The sequence below is a fragment of the Pinus tabuliformis genome, chromosome X (genome assembly GCF_031772625.1).
Source record: "Pinus tabuliformis cultivar Carrire ecotype Pingquan chromosome X, CPIR1, whole genome shotgun sequence".
In the NCBI taxonomy this organism is placed as follows: domain Eukaryota; kingdom Viridiplantae; phylum Streptophyta; class Pinopsida; order Pinales; family Pinaceae; genus Pinus; species Pinus tabuliformis.
In genome coordinates, this window is record NC_142308.1 from 1695409219 (window position 1) to 1695418147 (window position 8929).

Here is an 8929-nt window from a genome sequence, read left to right on the forward strand (position 1 = left end):
AGCAATGAAGAAACTATGAGTCAAAACTTTGCCTTGGTTATGCAGAAAGAGTTCGAAATGTCACTTCTTGGAGAATTGACATATTTTCTTGGATTGCAAATCCAACAAAATGAAGGAGGTATCTTCTTGTCTCAAACCAAATACCTCAAGCAGATCTTGAAGAAGTATGGCATGGAAGAGTCAAAACCAGTATGTACACCCATGGTTACAGGATGCAGCCTCAGTGCAAATGATGAATCAGCAGCAGTTCACCAACCCACTTATAGATCCATGATTGGGAGTTTGCTTTATTTGGCAGGTACTCGACCAGATATTACTCATGCAGTAGGGATGGTTGGAAGATTTCAAGCCAACCCAAAGGAAACCCATCTTCAGGCAGTCAAAAGAATCTTCAAATATCTTCAAGGGACCCAAAACTATGGCTTATGGTATCCTAGAAATACAGATCTCACTCTTCATGCTTACACAGATGCAGATTGGGCTGGAAGTGTGGATGATAGGAAAAGCACAAGTGGAGGTGCTTTCTTCATGGGTTCCAGATTAGTGTCTTGGTTCAGCAAGAAGCAAAGTTCGATTGCCTTATCTACAGCTGAAGCAGAATATGTGGCTGCAGCATCTTGTTGCACACAACTTCTTTGGATGATGCAGACCTTGCAGGACTTTCAAATCACTTGCACTCCACCTGTCTCTATCTTATGTGATAATACAAGTGCAATCAGCATTTCAAAGAATCCAGTCATGCACTCAAAGACCAAGCACATACCAATCAAGTACCATTTTCTTCGGGAACAAGTGCTTGAGCAGAAGGTCAAATTGGAGTATGTTCCTTCTAAGGAGCAAGTTGCTGATATTCTCACAAAACCACTGCCCAGGGAAACTTTTGAATATCTCAGACAAAAGCTGGGAGTAGTTGATGCTTCATCCTGTTGTTGAAATTTGTTTGTTCTACAGAAAAGTTGGTATACGCAGGTTACGGAAGGGATATGAGCGTATACACGCGGATTTATGTTGAGTAAGTCGCGTGTATGCTGGACGCTTGTTGCAGAAAGAATATCCGCGTACATACGCTGCTTTATACAGGATAAAACGCGTATATGAAGTTCTGAACAGCAAAGGAAAACTCTGAAGTTCTGAACAGCAATAGGAATGTCAGAAGTATTCAGGCACAGTTTCAGGGAGTGCAACAGGCACAGGTTCAGGGGGAGCAGCTCAAAAGTCTCATAAAGCATTGTTGGCATTCAGATGTTTTGGTTGATTGGTTTAAGAAGGAGCTCAGAAAGAAATTCTCGTTGCTGATCTAACAAGATGTTTATCAGATGCTGCTGGTGTCTTTCCTAAGTCTTGGTCTAGATCTGTTGTCTCTATGTCATGTATCTCTCTTGTCTCTTTTATGGTGTCAAGGTCATGTAACGCCTTTGTTGGTTTCCCCACTATGCCTGGGATGAATGATGAAATGTTCATGTATTATCATGGTTAGGTGGATGAGTCAATATTGATGTATCCCCACTTGGTTGGGTGGATGAGTCATTTTTTTTGTATATCCTCACTTAGTTGAGAAATGGATGTATGTATGAGTCTTTGGTTATAGGAAGGTCTTTTATGATGTATAGAGTCATGTTCTTCTTGAAGAACATCTTTTGCAGATCTTGCCTACAGTCAAGGGGAGCATGAACAGCACTTGGTGAGCAGGATGGATAGATTGGTACTCTTTGGCATTCACAAAGGGGGAGCACACTTGGAGATTTCAGCATGTACTCAGGGGGAGTATGGACAGCAGTATGGACAGCAGAAGGATTACCAAGGAAGAGAATATCTTGGTCCTCCCTTTGCCCTTGATGTCAAAGGGGGAGAGTGACTTGGTGTGGTGGTTGCCATCAAGTCCAAAGGGGGAGATTGTTGGCATTATGGTTCAAGTGTTGTCCTTGATGGCAACTCACTCAGTGGATGGTACAGGTGCTCAAAGGTTAGTACAGGTGATGGCAACTTAATCAGAAGACAGATCTCAGTACAGCATGGCAAGAAAGCTCATACACGCTGTTTCGTTAAGCCCAAGTCGCGTGTACACGCAAGTTCGATTCAGAAAAAGCGCGTGTATGTGGAAAGGTTCCTTTGGTTCATGGTGGTTAGACCTTGGAAGTTGTGCCTATGATTTCGGACCATTATGTCTCGACGGGCGTGTCGATCCCTAGTTTTAAAGTTGATGGTATTGTGTTACTATGGTTTTGGCTCTTGGTATTGAGAAAGGCCTAAGGCTATATAAGGAGAAGAAGATCATTAGGCAAAGATCATCTTTCGACAAGGCATGAATATCTAAGAGAGAAAGAGATCTGATATGCAGGTTCTGAGTTGGTTGATCTGAGCTAAGGAGAGATCTCATCGGTTGATGGAGAACTAGATCTAAGGAGAGATCGGGATCAAATGGTTTGAAATGCACTATCATGTTATGGTTGATTATGCGTATTTCTAGATCTGCATATTGTCGCAATGTTACGTTCTGAGTCTAACTAATATCTGGTACAGCTGCAAGTTGAGAAAGTTTATTTTTAGATCTGTACGCAGGTTGGCTTCGGTAAAAGCGCGTGTATACGCGGTTTCTGCTCATTAAAGTAGCGTATATCTTTTGAAGCTTGATTTGGGTTTACAGTGGGATCTGACTGTTATTACAGAGTTCTGTAGTCTGCTCTGTGTTCTGGTAACTGGTGATTGACAGGGTTCAGTGGTTCAGTGATTCAAAGTTGGTTGTTTTATGCTTCAATGATCTGTTGTGAAAATTGAATGAATTGTGGTCTTCAGATTGTAATGTTGTGCTTCAGGAATATCCAAGTCTGAAAATGTATGAAAAGTGATACCTGGAAGAAGGAAGATTGTAGGTCAGCACCTACGTACTAGTATCTTGGCTAGTACAAAAGCAAAAGGGGGTTGGAGCTCCCTTCCAAGGAAGTTTGGAGAACGAGAGAAGGTTGAAGCCTTCTGCAGGTTGTAGCCTGCGTACTGGTATAAGGCTGCACCAGTACAAAAGATTGTAAACTGAAGTTTCATATTAAGAAAGATAGAGACAACTTGCAGCAGGTGGTTTTCACCCACATTGGGTTTCCACCTTATATCTTGGTGTTCATGTGTGTGGCTTTTTATCTGTTCTGTTATACTGCACATGTTTACTGTTAATATGATGAATAATGTCCTGATGCACTTAATTGAAGAATAAGCCAACTAAATTGTGAGTTTTCTGCTTATACGCTGTTTTACTTCGTCACAGTAGCGTGTACACGCTGGTTCACTTAACTGAAGTAGCGTATATGTTTTGGGCATTTGAAAAGTTTGATTAATCTGATAATACTGATTCACCCCCCCCTCTCAGTATTATTTCCAACAATTTAGGCCCCTTAACACTATTCAGATCTCTCTAAGATCAGTTAAAGACCCTGTGAACCCTAGACATGAGAAATATGTTTACATCTTTCCTTGCTCCTGTGGGACTCCATATATTGGTGAAACTGGTTGATCAATAAATCAAAGGATTTATGAGCACGCTGCTGACATCAAACATGGAAGGTCCCACTCCTCCACTTTGGAGGAACATGCGGAAAAAACAAATCATCACATCCGCATCGAAGAGGCTAGGGTCATTGCAAGGGTTGACCATTTTCATCATTGTAAATTTAGGAAGGCCTTAGAAATTGAAAAGAGACCAATCAATGTGAACAGAAACGACGGTTGGAGTATTAGCAAGTGTTGGATCCCTACCTTATTATCCTAGATTCTCATTTTTTTATTTTCTATTTTGATAAACAATTAAGTTTGACTTTATTATTTAATTAGGAGACCTTCCTTTTGATTTAATAATATTATAATTAATTTTATTTATTATTTTTTATTAATAATAATAAAATTATTTTCATTCAATTTTATTTTATTATTTGTGACTTTATTATTTGTTTGGAGTGAGAAGACTTTCTTTTGGTTTAATAATATTCTTAATAAAAACAATTTTATTAATAATATTATTTATAATAATAAATTTGTTTCATTCAATTTTCTATTTATTTTATTTTATAAATTTATCTATCATTTATTTTATTTATAATTTGGAACAACTAAATTTGACCATTTCATTATTAAAGTATCAACATTCCTTAATCAAAACAATATATTATTACTACAAATTATTATTTATTCTATTTTATTAAATGGTTTTTTATATTATAAATATATTTGATATTAATATTAATTATTGACTCAAACTAGTTATATCAACCACGTTAATATTTTTAATGTGGTTGTTTATATATACATATAGAGTATGTGTGTATATATGTGAGTTAGAATATTTCAATACTAAAAAAGGTAAAATAATTTAATTACTTCTTAGAGAAGCTTGGGCGGCTTTTCTCCAAGGTTTTTGAGCGTAGGAATAAAATCTTAAATCAAACTAAATAATTCGTTTCTTTAGGTTCTATAGACCAAAGTTTGGTATTAGTGGACGCTAACCATCATCATCAGCATAATTTATTCAATTTTTAATATAAAATATTAATAATAATTAATTATTCAAAAATACAATTTAAACAATAAAAAATTACACATAATGTATATAAACAAAAAAATCACTATAAATATATTTAAATCGCTAAACAAAATTAAATTTCTCAATTTTTTCAAAATTTATATTTAAAAAAAATATACAAATAATAATTTTATCGCTCTAGACTCTTAATAAACCAATCTATAATTAAAATAAATCTACATGAATAATAAAACTAAAGCCACACAAATCAATTCATCCCTAGCTTATTGGTAAAACTATTAAATAACAACGATGCCTCAGAGGGCACCACATTCAGCCGACCTTATTGGTAAACCTATTAAACAACAACGATGCCTCAGAGGGTGTGATGCCCTGGGAAAATGTAAATATTTGATTTTTACTGTGGTAAAAGACAGAACTGAATATGACATTGTTAACTGTTTGAAATTTAATAGTCTTGTTATTATTTTTTTTAAGAAAATATAAGAAATGTTTTTCTTGGAAATACTGGCAACTTCTGAAGGAGGAAGTTGGGAAAAGACAGTTGCTGAGACTGCAACCCTAACTACCTCCCCTAACTAGAAAGGCTTCCAGAGAAAAGGAAGTGGGGGGAGGCAAAAATCTGCGCTGTAGGGACAGGCAGAAGAGGACAGAGGGGCTAAGTCTGGTGATGACCAGATAGCCAAGCACTAAGTGCGTTCTTGCTGAGGATAGTGATCCTGCAAGAGAGCTAGGGGGGAGATTCTGGTCTTGAAAGACGAATCTCGTGGTTGGGTGGACAAGAAAACAGCAGAGAATCCAGGTGAACCTCTGAGGAGTCTTTATCGCTGGGAAGAGACCAGGTAAGTAAGAAAATCACTTAGATAATCTATTGGATAATCTGTTAGATAATCTGTTAAATAATCTATATGTGATCTGTTCAGAAATGGGATGTAGAGGTCTGGTTTATTTCTTGCGGTTAGCAGAGAACTGTATGATGAAAATAGTTCTCTTACTTTTCTGTTGAATGCAAAGGGAAATAACTAGGGAATATTTACTGTGCAGAAGCAATCTTGAATAAGAAAATTTAAGAACAGAAGTTAGAGTCTGTGGCACTAATCAAACAAACACCTCAGAGATAGTGAATACAGCCATAGGATGCAAACTAAATTCTTATTACTACAGCTTGACAAACAGAAAAGAAAAGAGCATATTTGAGAACTACGAAATGACAAGTGTAGGCAGTTAATGCTTGAAAATGAAACAATCGCAAGTAGCATTTTATCCTTCTATAAAATTCTTGGTTAAACCGAAAAGAAATGCTGCCATGCTCTTAAGAAAGAAAATAATAAAAACTTGAAAAGAATGCGAGTTGGGGTCGATACTCGAACCCTGGAATCATTGCAGATTTCCAGCTTGCGTATCAACCAAAACAGGCAGACCGTAATTGAGTTAGATTAAACTCTTGGAATGCGCAACCTCATGACAAAGTCACATGGGAAAGGAAATTCCGAGCCTCTCTAGAGGATCTCCTACTATAGTTGTATTGGAAGAAACCCTATAGTGTATAGGAAGAAACCCTATAGTAGCATAGGAAGAAACCCTATGGAAGTACAGGAAGAAACCCTGAGAGGGTTTCGGCGGCCAGATATTTCAACCAACAGATGGACAAAATAATGACTCGTTGCAGCGATTGAGGGAAACCGAGAGGATTTTCGACATGAAAGAAAAACCCAGATGCTCAAATGAATAAACGACTCTTTTTCTAAATAGATCTTGTTGGTATCTAAATAAACCCTGACTTACTGCTTCATATATAAGAACATGCGTAATAGAACTTTGTACATCCGTAAACAATCAGAGCGGAACTACAATACATGAGTAGTGTTTTCAGTGCTGAGAATGTAAAACAACAATTAGATTTATCATTTGGAAAACAATTATACAAACCAGAATTTGGCTCAAAAATTCATGTCGAAAATCTTATGGACTCGGCTTAAGTCCGAAGCACAAATTAATTAACCAACACTTAGTCCTGGCACAAGGACTCTTGAACTGTTAAAACAGAAACTTGACCAACTATCAGAATAACTTACAGGGGCTTGACCCCAGATAAATTACAACAGTTTACAAATGGACCCAAGAAATTGTTCACATAATTACAACTGAACTAGTCAAAGGCGACTCAAGCCGGAAAATGCGTCCATGTGGCCAAGCCTCAGGCCAGGACACTCGCGGCCCAAAAACCCATGTAACCATGAAGTAAGGCCGCAGAACAATACTGCTCCAGGCTTGATAGGAACTACCTCCATAACTAGAACCATAAAAAAGAGAAAGGTCCATAACCCTTGAGATGGCAACTCTTATACATTGCACTTTCCATGAGAGTTCAAACCAGAACCATAGATGCTTACCCGGTGGTCCGCGCAGGAGGTAGACAGTCCGAGTAGCTACGAACATCCTTGATTTGAGCCAACATTCCTTAGTTGCGCCCATTCCTCTTTCATTCCGGAAAAAACAGAGGAAATTGTTACAATCATGAACTAGGCATTGCCAAAGAAAGGATAAGTAACTGAAGTAAGAGGAAATGTGATGAGTACTTACCCAAGTCGTATAGATTGCTTGAAAATTAGGTAGCTCAGCAACTGAATCCAAACCCTGCGCAGTAAGCACAGTTTTGCAGACAATTTCAACGCAGTGGAAGGCAAAGCAAAGCTAGAACGAGCGCCAAGAAACAATGAATAGAATGAACCATACCACCAAAGTAAACGAGTACAAAACCCTCAAATCAATGTTCAACCCTTGGATCTGCTGACCAAAATCTCCACCGTTGATGACTGGAGGAGCCCGAGGTGCATAAATGTTGTTGGTACTCCTGCCCTTGCCACGCCACCATGACAGGGCAGGGAATAAATGTTAAGCTAGGTGGAAAGTGCAGGTGAATCCAAGAGTGATGCTGGTACTATGTCTCTTTAATGCAAATGATCATCATATCATCGGAAAGTTATTCGATCACCAGAACTATGTAATTGTAACCCAAGGTGGTATCATGTAATAACATCTGAAACAATAACCTTGCCATAAGTCAACAAGGTAAAAATTTTAATTTTATGTGTGCGTAGGAGGTACATGACAAGTGTTATCAGAGCCAAGTTTATCAAAACTGTGGCCTCTGGGAATTGGAAAACTGATAGACAAATAAAAGTACATACCATTTATTTCCATCTCTGTTAAGAAATTCAAGTAAATTTTAGAAAAAAAAAGCAGTTAATGTGCTGACCTTTGTTTTTTTTCCTGTCGCTTTTCTTATGCTAAGTACAGGAAACATGAGACTGACAACATGAGAAGAATAGATAGTACGTCACACAGGTTTGTGGTGGGTCAGGGACCTGCAATTGGTCCTGAGAATAACCTCGAGCTATGGGTACAACTTGGAGAGGAGGTGTGCAATACAAATCTGGCAATTTTGGAAACAGTACAAGAGTTGAAAAATGCAATGGCCCGATTATAGGAGGACAACGCAAGGTTAACTATGGAACAGGAAAGGATTATAAAAAGCTTGTCCGATAAACAGAATCAGTAGCCAGTGAATCCTAGTGCTGAGCAACAAAGAATGTCAGAAGAGCAGAATCACCACACAGAAGCTGAAGAGTCAGAAGGAAGGGAGGAGGAACGATCTGATAATGCTTTTGAACAACAGACATCAAAAAGGCAACGGATAGAGTTGCAAGGAGAATTCCGTAATATCAAACCGCAATAATTTGACAGAGAGCAGGAGGAGGCAGCTAAGGCGTGGTTGATTAATATGAAAAAATATTTCCAGCTATATGAGTACGATCGCAAGCTCAAGGCACGTTTGGCCATCTTCCAATTACAGGGAAAAGCCACCTTGTGGTGGGAAGAAGTCAAGATTGTAAGAGGAGCAAGCGAATAGAACATAACTTGGGAGAAATTTCAAAGGTACTTCAAGGAAAGATACCTGACCAAGCGTTTTTATGACGGAAAGGCAAGAGAATTCCATGACTTGCGATTAGGACAACAAACCATGGACGAATTTATCACTCGTTTTACTTCATTACTTCGTTATGTGCCTTATATTAGAGAGGAAAAAGCCAAAGTGCAGAGGTTCGTGAGTAGTTTACCCCTGAATATGCGGGAAATGATTGAGTTTGACAATCCAAAGACAATGGATGAAGCAATACGTAAAGCCAGAATTTGTTACCAACAAAGCAAACAGAAGGGAGAAATTTCAGGTAAAAGATGGAGCGATAAGAAGAGTAATAAATTGGCTGGAAACAATAAAGGGAATCATGTTAGTGGTAACAAGGGTTTTGGCAAGGGACAAAACAACAGAAATATACAGAAAAATTCGCTCAGGTCCAAGCCAACCAGTGAGTCCCGAATCAACGAACAATCTGTAAAGAT